Raw genomic sequence first — 12342 nt, 5'->3', positions numbered from 1 at the left:
ACTGCAGAAACTCAGTTCATCTTAGCAGCGCTGCAGAAACTCAGTTCATCTTAGCAGCACTGCAGAAACTCAGTTCATCTTAGCAGCGCTGCAGAGCTTCAGTTCATCTTAGCAGCGCTGCAGAGACTCAGTCTATCTGCCAGCCGCTACCTGGCCTTAGCAGTGCAGCCTAGTATCCTGATGCCACAGGAAAATTCCAGTGACAGTATGTGCAGTGAGGTTTAAAGTGAAAGAGGCCAGCAATTCCACATTAGTATAGCTGACTAAGCTTCATAGTTATTGTTGCAGTCCACAATTCCCCCTTATTATGGCAAAATCATGTTCAGCCACAGCTTGGCTTCGTGTGAACCTTGGCCCCACGAGACAGGAATGAACAGAGGCTATTGAGGCATTTAAAGGAAGGGGCTTCTCATGGTCTTTCTGTTGCTGTGATAAAACATCAGGTGAGAAAGGCTTCATTAAGCTCGCAGTTCTAGGATTCAGTCCTTCACTGTGGGTGCAACACAGCAGGAGCTAGAATGGATCAGGTGATATCCACAGACAGGAGCAGAAAGAATCAAATGCATACATGCGTAGTGTTTATATAGCCTTCTCTCCTGCTTAATTCTGGTCTCAAACCCAGGGAAGGTGCCATTCACATTCAGCTGGGACTTCCCACACCCATTAAGAAGATCTACATAACCCTTGAGGCATGCCCTCAAGCCAACTGGATCCAGAGGACTGACAGTTACCCACCACAGAGCTGAACTCTCTTTGGGTTCACCACAAGTTTCCTTTGTCTAGGAAGGTTAGCAGAACTTCAGCAGTAAAGAAGGTGTGGCATCTACCTAGGAAGGTGAAAAAGACAAGATCTCCTGAGTGAATTGGGACTGTGGGGGTCAAGGGAGAGGGTAGGAGGGGAGAGGAGGAAGGGAGGGGAATGGAGAAAGATTTATAGCTCAATAAAACAGTAAAAGAAAAGGAAAAAAATTAAAATGTATGGATAAAAAAGGTATGTCAACACAGAAAAGGTTTGGACCTTGGATGGTGCAGAGGGGTAGAAGATGAAGCTGGGCTACAGATGATGAGACTGCGCTGGAACTTTCTTCGAAGAGATTTAGGGAAATGGTGCTGCTCACGTGCATCATCCAGTGGGGCTCGGAGCGGCAGCAGTGCGGATACCACATACGTGGTCAGAGCATCCAGAAGCTACTGGAACAGTAGACTCAAATGCTGTGGGTTAGTAATGCTGACTTCTGGATGTGAAGGGAGGACGGGGTGTAAGAAGTTGCCTGAGCTTCCTGGTAGAGGAAGAACTGTGAGCCCTTAAGAGACAAGAAACACTTGTGGTGAAATGAGACAATATTGAATTTTATGCTATTTAGTTCAAGGGGTTTGGACTAGGAGCATGTGGTTGCTGTGCTAGAGCTGGGTCATGTGTCAGGTGTGGTCCAGAATACCTGGGGAGATACAGGTAGATAAAGTAAGGGGGTGGGGAAAGAGTGCCCTTGGGAAGTGGAGGGGGAGAATGTGGTAAGGAGCCTGTGGAATGCTGGAATTAGAGTTTTTAGCTTTACATAGGTAAACAAACAGGCTTTCTGAGAAAGAAAGGAGCTGAAGTCCAGGGTCAAAAGCCCGAGAATGGGCACACGATGTCTAAAGAGCTGTCATGGAGCAAGAAGAGCCAGAACAGTGGGCCTGACCTGACAGCTAGAGATACGCTTTGAGGAGGCCAGAGGACCTTGGGTGGGCAAGTGAGTGGACAGGGAATGGGCTGGGGTGAGATCAGAGAAACCACACTGAGCTTGAGCTTGGGCAAAGGAGAGTAAGATATGAGAGGCATCATTGTAACTTCCGTGTTGTGATTTGCCTGGGAATGGGACAATAATGTAAGCAGTAGGCCAAAGGAGATCTGTTCACCAATCCAGAAGGAGCTTCCCCACGTCTCTCCTGCTGATCCGGAACTCATGGCAGTGTGACTTCACATCACCTCATATCCCCATATTCACTAAACTGCGCTGTGAGCATCCTTCTCCTCCTCTTTCAGACTGGTCATAAACACACTTTCTCAGTAAAAGAGCTCTTTCCTTATCACCTCTCAGTCTACACTAGCTTGCTGCTGTTACAGATTCTCAAGTTTCAGCCAGTTCTCCTCCTTATATATGTCTGTGGAGGTGTGAGACAGCACTGTTAATGAAATGACCTGGCGCAAGTGAGAAAGAAACACAGAGTACGCAACAAATCCGCTAAGGAGTCTATAGGGGGCATATACAGGCCTGGTGAGGTCAAAGTGCAGAGAGAGGTAAAGATGGCGCCTCCAGCTTTCAACGGCTGTCTAGTGCATGCTCACAGGGGGATGGCGTGGTTATGTCATACGCAGATGACAGAGCTCATGCATGCACTCAAGGGCTCACGTAGCTGCATCATATGTAGATAATGCAACCACTATGCATGTGGGTCACACGGGGTTCTTTAAGATTCCTGGGGCCATTAGGCATATCTGCCTGAGGGCTTGTCCGCACATGGGTGGCCCTGGAGCCTGCAACTGTGAGCCACGTTGTGTGGCTGAATCATTACAGTCAAGCCTCTGTACTTGAAAAGGGCAGAAAGTAATAAGAGCCACAGAGCATTAAAAAACCCAAGCTGTAACTCTTTGGATGGTGACTCGGTCATTATTACAGATTTCTGGAAATGTCTATCATTCAAATTTTGTTTTTCATAGTTCCTATAAAGCATGCACACAAACTGTAGCTACTTACCGTGTCTTGGGACAACACCACATTTAACTAAACTTCATATTAAAGTCTATAAATGTGGAAATAAATGGACCTTAAAGAACCGTGGGTAAATCTGAGAAGGCTGTTGCAGTTTCCACCTTGTTGTAGCTCTCAAGGGTGCTAGGGTATTTATCATAACACTTTCATGATGTTACCACTGGAGGGCTCAATGGGCTTTCAAACGTCTCTTTCTGGAACCAAATTCTGCATTTAAACAAAAGGAACTTTGAAACCAAGTTGTTTTTCATCTTTTAAGAAACCTGATTGAGGATATGACTAGGGGCCCAAGTGTATAGTCTCTATAGCCACAGCACCTTTTATAGACACCTCAGATGCAAGCGTCTGTCACTCCTGCATGCAAACTGACATTAAGTAGCTACAGCAGTGCTTCTTCCAGAGACTACAAAGGGACTAAGGCAGATGAATAAGATTTCTTCTCGAATGTGTGTGCCTGTGTGTGCCCTCTGGTAATAGTGGGTTAATGGGAGTTTGGAGATCTAAGTAGCGCAGAGGTTGGTCAAGGCAGTTGGCATGGTATTCGCTACTCCCCAGATATGGAACCCAAGACAGACCAAAGTCCAATTTAATAAGCCATTGAGTTTTATTGGAATTACTTATAAGATATAGGTGAGGGGTTATTTACAGGACCCAAAATGACTCAAAGACAGCTGCACCAAAGCCCAACCCTGCATGGGTGACAGCTCACATAGCTGGGAACCTGGAGCACCCTGCACAGCCTGCAGGCAGCTCAAAAAAGAGAGCCAGCCCTGATCAGAAACATTTCAAGGCTTATATAGGGTTAGGCATTGCCATAATCTTAGGGTGGTCTTTTTAACTGCCTCAAAGGAGATTTTTTTTCCCCAAAGCTATGCAGGTTTTAAAGATTGTTGAAATTTACAGGGTTGTTTTCCCTTGTTTTTTTTTTTTTTTTGAATTTTAGTTTTTAAAAGAAGAAACCATTCTTTCTTCATTTTACACACCAAACCCAGTTCCCATTCCCTCCACTCCTCCCATTTCCTCCATCTCCCCTGCCCCAGGCCACCCCCATCCCCATCCACTCCTCAGACAGTTTTGCTTTGGGGAAGGTACAAGGCCCTCCCTATTATATCTAGGTTGAGAAAACTATCTATTCAAAGAGAATGGGTTCCCAAAAGCCAGTAAAAGCAGTAGGGATAAATCCTGGTGCCATTGCCAGTGGTCCTGCAGTCTGCCCCAGCCATACAACTGTCACCCACATTCAGAGGTACTAGTTTGGACCTATGCTGATTTCTTCCCTGTCCAGCTGGAGTTGGTGAGCTCCCATTAGCTCATGTAATCTATTTCAGCAGGTGTTCCCATCATGGTCTTGACCTTTTGCTCATATTCTCACTCCTTTCACTCTTCAACTGGACTTTGGGAGCTCAGCCCAGTGCTCCGCTGTGGGTCTCTGCTTATGTTTCCATTAGTCACTGAATGAAGTATCTACCATGACATTTAAGATATTCATCAATCTGACTACAGAGCAAGGCCAGTCCAGGCACCCTCTTCTCTATTGCTTAGGGTCTTAGCTAGGGTCATCTTTGTGGATTCCTGGGAATTTCTCTAGTGTCAGGTTTCTTACTAGCTCCATAATGGCTCCCTCAATCAAAGTATCTCGTTCCTTGTTCTCATCTCTGTCCTTCTTCCATCTCTACCCCATTTCCTTAAGTTCTCCTCCTCCTCACCCTTCTTCCCCTTCCACCCTCCCTTTGGCCCCTACCACCATGCTCCCAATTTTGTCAGGCAATCTTGGCTATTTCCCCTTTCCAGGTGAATCTATATATGTTTTTCTTAGGGTTTACCTTGTTGCTTAGCTTCTCTAGGTTCATTATCCTTTGCTTTACAGCTAGTATCCACTTATGAGTGAATATATACTCATCTTTCTGGGTCTGGGTTATCACACTCAGAATGGTTTATTCATTTCCATGCAAATTTCAAAATGTCATTGTTTTTTGTTTTTGTTTTTTACCATTGAGTAGTACTCCATTGTGTAACTGTACCACATTTTCTTATCCATTCTTTGGTTGAGTGGCATCTAGGTTGTTTTCAGGTTCTGGCTATTACAAATAATCCTACTATGAACATAGTTGAACAAATGTCCTTGTAGTATGATTGAGCATCCTTTGGGTATATGCTCAAGGGTGGGTCTGCTGGGTCCTGAGATAACTTGATTCCCAGTTTTCTGAAAAAAAAAATCATACTGATTTCCAGAGTGGTTGTACAGTTTGTGTTCCCACCAGCAATGGAGAAGTGTTCCCCTTACTCCACATCCTCTCCAATATAAGCTATCATTGGTGTTTTTGATCTTTGCCATTCTCACTGGTGTGAGTTGTTTTGATTTGCATCTCCCTGATGACTAAGGATGTTGAACATTTCCTTAAGAGTCGTTCAGCCATTTGAGATTCTTTTATTGAGAATTCTCTGTTTAGTTCAGTATCCCACTTTTTAATTGGATTATATGGAATTTTAATGTCTAATTTCTTGAGTTTTTAAATATAATTTGGAGATTAGTCCTCTTTGTGATGTGGGGTTGCTAAAGATCTTTTCCTATTCAGTAGGCTGCCTTTTTGTCTTATTGACTGCATCCTTTGCTTTATAGAAGCTTTCAGTTTCACAAGGTCTCATATATTTATTGTTGCTCTCAGTGTCTATGCTACTAGTGTTATATTTAGGAGGTGGTCTCCTGTTCCCATGCATTGAAGGTTACTTCCCACTTTCCCTTCTGTCATGTTCAGTGTGGTAAGATTTATTTTGATGTCTTTAATCCATTTGGACTTGAGTTTTGTACATGGTGAAAGATATGGATCTATCTGCATTCTTCTCCATGTTGACATCTAGTTATGCCAGCATCATTTGTTGAAGATGCTTTCTTTTTTTTTTTTTCATTGTATAATTTTAGCTTCTTTGTCAAAAATCAGGCACTTATAGGTGTGTGGATTAATATCTGTGTCTTTAATTCAATTCTATTGGTCAACCTGTCTGTTTTCATTACTGTAGCTCTATAATGGAGCTTGATGTCAGGGATGGTGATGGCTCCACAAGTTCTTTTATTGTACAGGATTGTTTTGATTATCCTGGGTTTTTTGTTTTTCCATATGAATTTGATTATTGTTCTTTTAAGGTCTGTGAAGAATTGTGTTGGGATTTTGATTGGGATCACATTGAATCTATAGATTACTTTTGGTAGGATTGCCATTTTATGTTGATCCTACCTATCCAAGAACATGGGAGGTCTTTTCATTTTCTAGTATCTCCTTCAATTTCTTTCTTCAAAGATGTAAAGTTATTTTCAAGAAGGCCTTTCACTTCTTTGGCTATTGTTACACCAAGATATTTTATGTTATTTGTGGCTATTGTGAAGGATGATGTTTCTATGATTTCTTTCTCAGCTTCTTTATCATTTATACATAAGAGGGCTACTGATTTTTTGAATTGATCTTATATCCTGCCACATTACTAGAGTTATTTATCAGCTGTAGGAATTTCCTGGTAGAGTTTTTGGGGTCAATTATGTATACTATCATCATTTGCAAGAACTCTACAGGTTTCTATTAAGATAGTTTATCTTTAGCCATCAGAACTTGTTGCCTAAGTAGGTATTGGTGTGATCATGTCTCCAGGGAAAACAGATATGTGTCACTCAGAAGAGGAAGGACAAGGAGGTTTGCAAAAGCAGGAACCCATGGATCAGTTTACTCTGCAGCCTCAGCTCAGAGGCAGTTTTTTATTGTGGGTTCTTATCCCCATGTAGCTCAATACCTCTTAAATAAGCTTATTAATCATATTTAATTACTACTAAAGCTTATTGTTTTACTTTTCCTCTTTAATGATGGAAGAGGTTTTTCTCTGCCATGTGCTCTTGCCACAATAACTATCTTTTCATGGTTCTAATGTAATGGCCAATTAGTCATGGTTTAGAAGTTCCAAACTATGAGCCAAAACACAAACCTTCCCTCTTTTCTAGTTAATTATATCAGGTATTTCATGATAGTCATTGTGCTGGCCAGTTTATGTAAGTTTGAGAGAGTTAGAGTCCTCAGGCAGGAGGGAGTCTCAATTGAGAAATGCCTCCACAAGATTGGACTGTAGGCAAGCTTGCAAGACATTTTATTAATTAGTGATCAATGTGGGAGGCCTAGCCAGTTGTGGTTGGTGCCATCCCTTGTCTGATGATCCTAGGTTTTATAAGAAAGCAGGCTGAGTAAGCCATGAAAAGCAAGCCAGTAAGCAGCACTCCTCCATGGCTTCTGCATCAACTCCTGCCTACAGCTTCCTGTCCTGACTTCCTTTGATGGTGAACCATTATTTGGAATTATGAGTGAAATAAACCCTTTCTTTCCCATATTGCTTTTGGTCATGGTGTTTTATCACAGCAACAGTAATCATAAAGAAGACATTTATAAAAAAATGACTAAAAAATAGTAAATGTAGAAATATTCTAAGGACTAATGGGAATGATATGATGACCACACAGAGACCCGTGTTTGTGGACAGTTCCAGGATTTCTGTCACATGCTCTGCTCTAACCTGTGATAGTACTTTTTCCCCCTGGACATTAATGTGTTTTGGGCCAAAATTTTGGAGAATGGCACTGAAATATTAACGAAGCAAAATGTGTCCAGGTATATGAGAGACTTGCTTTTGCAATATTTAGGAAGCACTTGGGGATGACACCAAGTGTTATGTTTCTGAAGAAGCATGTACAAAGACACTGTTGGCTCTGATGTGAAAGTAAAAAACCAATATAAAGCCAGGACATGGGACTATAAAAATGCCTCTCAGAATGTGGCAGCAAATCAGTTATCTGCTTCAGTTGGTTTACGATTTAGTACAGTGTAAGTATGAACTAACAGCATAATCAACATCTTTAATGATAAAGTGTCTGCTAATTGGGAAGACAATGATGGGTAGGACTGACACCCTCATGTTATTAGGATTAAGCCTGAGAAAAGCTCCGGGAGAAGGGGGCCTGTCTGAGAAATCTCCACTAGTTCCTGTGACTTCCTCGTATGTGATGGATGTTGCCTTAGAAATTGTAAGGCACCAGAGGATTTCCCTTGTTTTGATTTCATGCTTCTTCCACTATATTGGGTTTGTAATTTATGCTTTCTTATATTGTCTACTGCAGAAAATATACTCTCAATACCAATATAAGCATTCAGATCTATATGTCATCCATGGTTTTCAGATTACCAAGTGGGTTTAGGTTAAGGTTCTGAACCAACAGTTGAGAACAAGACTCTGGCCCAGGGTGAATTTCTTAAACTAAGTTCTATATTTGTAGGTTCACTACCAGTGAACCTGTTCAAGTAATGCTGACCACTGTCAGTCTTCCTCCTAACCTCCACACAACCCACAAGTTCCTAGAGTAAGTCAGAAGAAAGCTTGGGACCAGCAAACTATACTTCTCAAAGAGGATCCTGAGTGTTATAATTAGTAATCCTCTCATCATACTTTATTAATGTATCAAAAAAGCTAGTGAACATTTCCTATATGTTTAAAATTTAATGTTCTCTCTCTTGAATTTGACTTCAATTTGCCAACAAAATAAAATGCAACACTTCTCTCTCTTCAGAGATGGCTTTGTGCTGTTGAAGAACAGTCACAGTACAGTCTAGCAATCAGGCAACTTACTGAGGATCAGGAGCAGCTCCTTTCAAACACACTGAAGTTATCAGACCATGGTTGTTGTCTTTTGGGTGAGCTCCAGGATTGTCTGAATCCATGTCTTATTTAGTGGCTATTCTCACCAGATTTTTATGGAGAGTCTTAGTCTGATCTTTGTTATTGTGCTTGTTGGTTCTGGAGAAATGTTTGGGACTGAGAAATATACACAAAAGTTTCCGTCCTGCCCAGTTCTGCAGCTGTTTAGTCCCAAAGAAACACACAGGGACTTATATTAATTATATACTGTTTGACCTACTGCTCAGGATTATTACTAACTAGCTCTTAGATCTTAATTTTACCCATGATTCTTGTCTGTGTTTAGCCATGTGATGTGATACCTTTTTTTTCTCAGTAAGGCGTTCTCATCTTCCTTCCCCTGTGTCCGGCTGGTGACTGCATCTCTGCCTTTCTTCTTCCCAGAATTCTCCTAGTCCAGTCACCACACCTATACTTCTTGCCTGGATACTGGCCAAGCAGTGTCTTATTAAACTAATGTGAGTGACAAATCTTTATAGTATACAAGAGCAACATCTTACAATATTTCCCCTTTTTTTCTTTTCAAAACAAGAATTCTAAATCTAATCTTTTTTATTTGGCTTTTTTCCTGACCATTATCCATGACAACTTGTAACCAACACTCCAAATAAAGGAAAACACACATAATTTAATGGGTGATATGGGATTCCCTTCTGTATGTTGTGAATACCATTAGTTAATAAAGAAACTGTCTTCAGTGTTGATTGCCTTGGCGGGTTACTTAGTCTAGGGGTTGTAACCCACCCTGCAGTTCAGTTATTCCAGGGTCCCGGAGAGGCACTTTCTGGAAGATATGAGCTGAGAGAGAGGAATGAGGCTATACTAAGTTTGTCAGAGCCACCGTTTATTAGAGATGGGGTACAGCTTATATAGGTAAGGAGTTGGGGGGTGAGCACAGGGGCCTGGGCTCTTGCCGCGTGGTTCACGTTGGTCACGTGGTCTGTGTTGGTCACGTAGCCCAGGAGGTTACCTTCAGTCAGGTCACCTAGGCCAGGAAGTCACGAGTTGACACACCTAGTTCTCTAGATAGTTTGGAATGTGGGGTGGGTTCCGCTAACAGATAGCTCTCCATTAACAGCCAATTTGGGTGTGGGGCAGACTCTGTCAATAGAACGATTCCTAACACAATTAGGGGTGTGGGGTTCTCTGCAGACTCCCCAGGGTGATGGTTCCTGCAATGATTTTAGGAGGAAATTGGCTCTTGACACTTGAGCTCATGATAGGGTAGAATAGAGCTAGGCAGGGAAAACTAAACTAAATGCTTGGAAAAAGGAGGCAGAGTCTAGGAGAAGCCATGTAGCCCTGCCAGAGACATTTACCCGAACTTTAGCCAGTAATCCATAGCCTCATGGTAATACACAGATTAATAGAAATGGGTTAAATTAATATGTAAGCATTAGCCAATAAGAAGCTAAAGCCAAGCAGTGATTTAAATAATACAGTATCTGCGTGGTTATTTTGGTTCCAGGTGGCCAGGACAAACAAGCAGCCTCCTACAATTTGGGTGAAGGGGAATATGGGTGTAGTTTTCTAGGCTACTTCCTGCTGATTGAGGCACTGGTAATGTTATGGGGAGCTAAAGAAAATTTAGGATTATGGTCAAGTCCTAAATGGAGTATTCTGTGAGGCTTGATCATCTCAACCAGCAGTCCTGAAGCTGTTCTGGATACAGACTTAGAAGAAACTGCAACAGAGGTGCTCTGAAATGTTGGATCATGTTGACCATCTGTTCCCATTGGAGATTTCTCAGGGGGTTTTCCTTGGTCAAACTTGATTTTTCTTAACTCAGAATGAATTCACAGCTTCTCATTTCCTGTGGAAATAAAAACAGAACCTTTTCCCCAAAGTAACACATTTTTCACTTAAATTTTGAAGTCAAGATATTTTTAAAATATATAGGTTGGTTTAATCCATCAACATTTATAATCAAATGTCTTTTGGCAGCTGTTACTCCTTCCTCAGCAGTTAAACAATTCAAAGACAACACAATAACATACACCATCTAGACTTTGTGTATTTTCCATCTGTATGTGACATTTTTTCTTATTCTATTTCTTTATTAAGGACTTTCTTTATCCTTTTTCTCCTTCCAAGCTTATGTATATTTTATTTATTTTTTTATTTTATTTTTTTATTTTATTTTTTTTAATTTATTTATTTATTGAGGATTTCTGCCTCCTCCCCGCCACCGCCTCCCATTTCCCTCCCCCTCCCCCGATTAAGTCCCTCTCCCTCATCAGCTTGAAGAGCCATCAGGGTTCCCTGACCTGTGGGAAGTCCAAGGACCGCCCACCTCCATCCAGGTTTAGTAAGTTGAGCATCCAAACCGCCCAGGCCCCCCCAAAGCCAGCACGTGCAGTAGGATCAAAAACCCATTGCCATTGTTCTTGAGTTCTCAGTAGTCCTCATTGTCCGCTATGTTCAGCAAGTCCGGTTTTATCCCATGCTTTTTCAGACTCCGGCCAGCTGGCCTTGGTGAATTCCCAAAAGAACATCCCCATTGTCTCAGAATGTGGGTGTACCCCTCGCGGTCCTGAGTTTTTCGCTTCGGCAGCACATATACTAAAAAATTGGAATGATACAGAGAAGATTAGCATGGCCCCTGCTTATGTATATTTTAAAAAACCACTTAGAGGTTTTTTTCTGAATCTGTCTTTATTGCATACCTCTATCTTTTTCTGACCACATGAGTCTTTACCCGCTAAGTGGCATGGCTAAGATTAAAGTGGCATCTCCACCTCATTCCTTAGTGTTTTGAGAGTCTAGCTTCATGGCAGAGGTACTGGCAAGAATCACATTTATTTTCAAAACTCTATGGAATTTCTAGGTCTATGCCACCACCACAAAGCCTGTTGCTGGCTTCTCATAAACACCATTCAAGTATTTGGTGGCAGAGCCTCTTTAAAAAGCTACGGGGATTTAGCTGCTGAGTCAGGAAGTGTCTCTTAAAGGAACCCTGCCTCTGCTTGCCTCTAGCAAACAGAGCTCACCTGAGAAAATGCTGCTACCTAGAAGAAGCCTTGCTTGACTCCATTCTTAAGTGTTTAGAATCCTTAAAAAAACTTTCTCAGGCTTTATGTGGATTTTCTTGCCAAATGTTTAGGTGCCATTTGTATACAAAAGTTTCTGTCTCTCCCAGTCCCACAACCATTCAGCCCCAAAGAAATATGCAGAGGCTTATATTAATTATAAACTGTTTGGCCAGTTAAATGTGGATTATTATTAACTAGCTCTTACAACTTAAATTCACCCATAATTCTTGTATATGTTTAGCCATGTAGCTTGGTTCCTTTTATCAGTAAGACTTTCTCATCTTACTTTCTATGTGTCTGGCTTGTGACTGTCTCTTTGCTTCTCCTCTTCTCATAATTCTCTTAGTCTGGTCACCCTACCTTTACTTCCTGCCTGGCTATGGACCAATCAGTCTTTTATTAAACTAATACAAGTGACAAATCTTTATAGTGTATAAGAGCACTATCCCTAGCAGAAAAATGGCAGGCAGTCTTCCTCTAGACTGTCAGTGTCATGAATAGTTCTGAAATTTCCGGTTTTTTTCTGATTGCTACTTTATCAATCCTTAGAGGATTTTTGGGGATCCTGACTCAAAGGTCAGGCTGAAATGAGTGAGATAGAAGAGATAACTATCACAAAAACAATGAGAGAGAGAGAGGTGGTCTTCCCTAGAGAATAACATACCTATTGGTTATCCAGTTCCAAACAGTGAGCCTTGAAAACATATATATGAGTAATATATATAGGCTTATATATAATATATATATATATATTTTTTGGTTTTTCGAGACAGGGTTTCTCTGTAGCTTTGGAGCCTGTCCTGGCACTAGCTCTTGTAGACCAGGCTGGCCTC

General features: G+C 41.6%; 1 protein-coding gene and 1 non-coding gene across 4 annotated transcripts in view; both read left to right on the top strand.

The window, feature by feature from the left end:
* The window catches only part of Mctp1 (multiple C2 and transmembrane domain containing 1), a 585759-nt gene that overhangs the window by 68544 nt on the left and 504873 nt on the right, over positions 1-12342 (top strand). The window lies entirely within an intron of this gene.
* Positions 11015-11118, top strand: LOC113457189. The gene has a single exon (XR_003377814.1). It is a non-coding gene; the product is annotated as a U6 spliceosomal RNA (small nuclear RNA).

The sequence above is a fragment of the Microtus ochrogaster genome, chromosome 19, assembly GCF_000317375.1.
Source record: "Microtus ochrogaster isolate Prairie Vole_2 chromosome 19, MicOch1.0, whole genome shotgun sequence".
In the NCBI taxonomy this organism is placed as follows: domain Eukaryota; kingdom Metazoa; phylum Chordata; class Mammalia; order Rodentia; family Cricetidae; genus Microtus; species Microtus ochrogaster.
The sequence above is the reverse complement of the archived record's forward strand: the minus strand, read 5'-3'. Positions and strand labels throughout refer to the sequence as shown.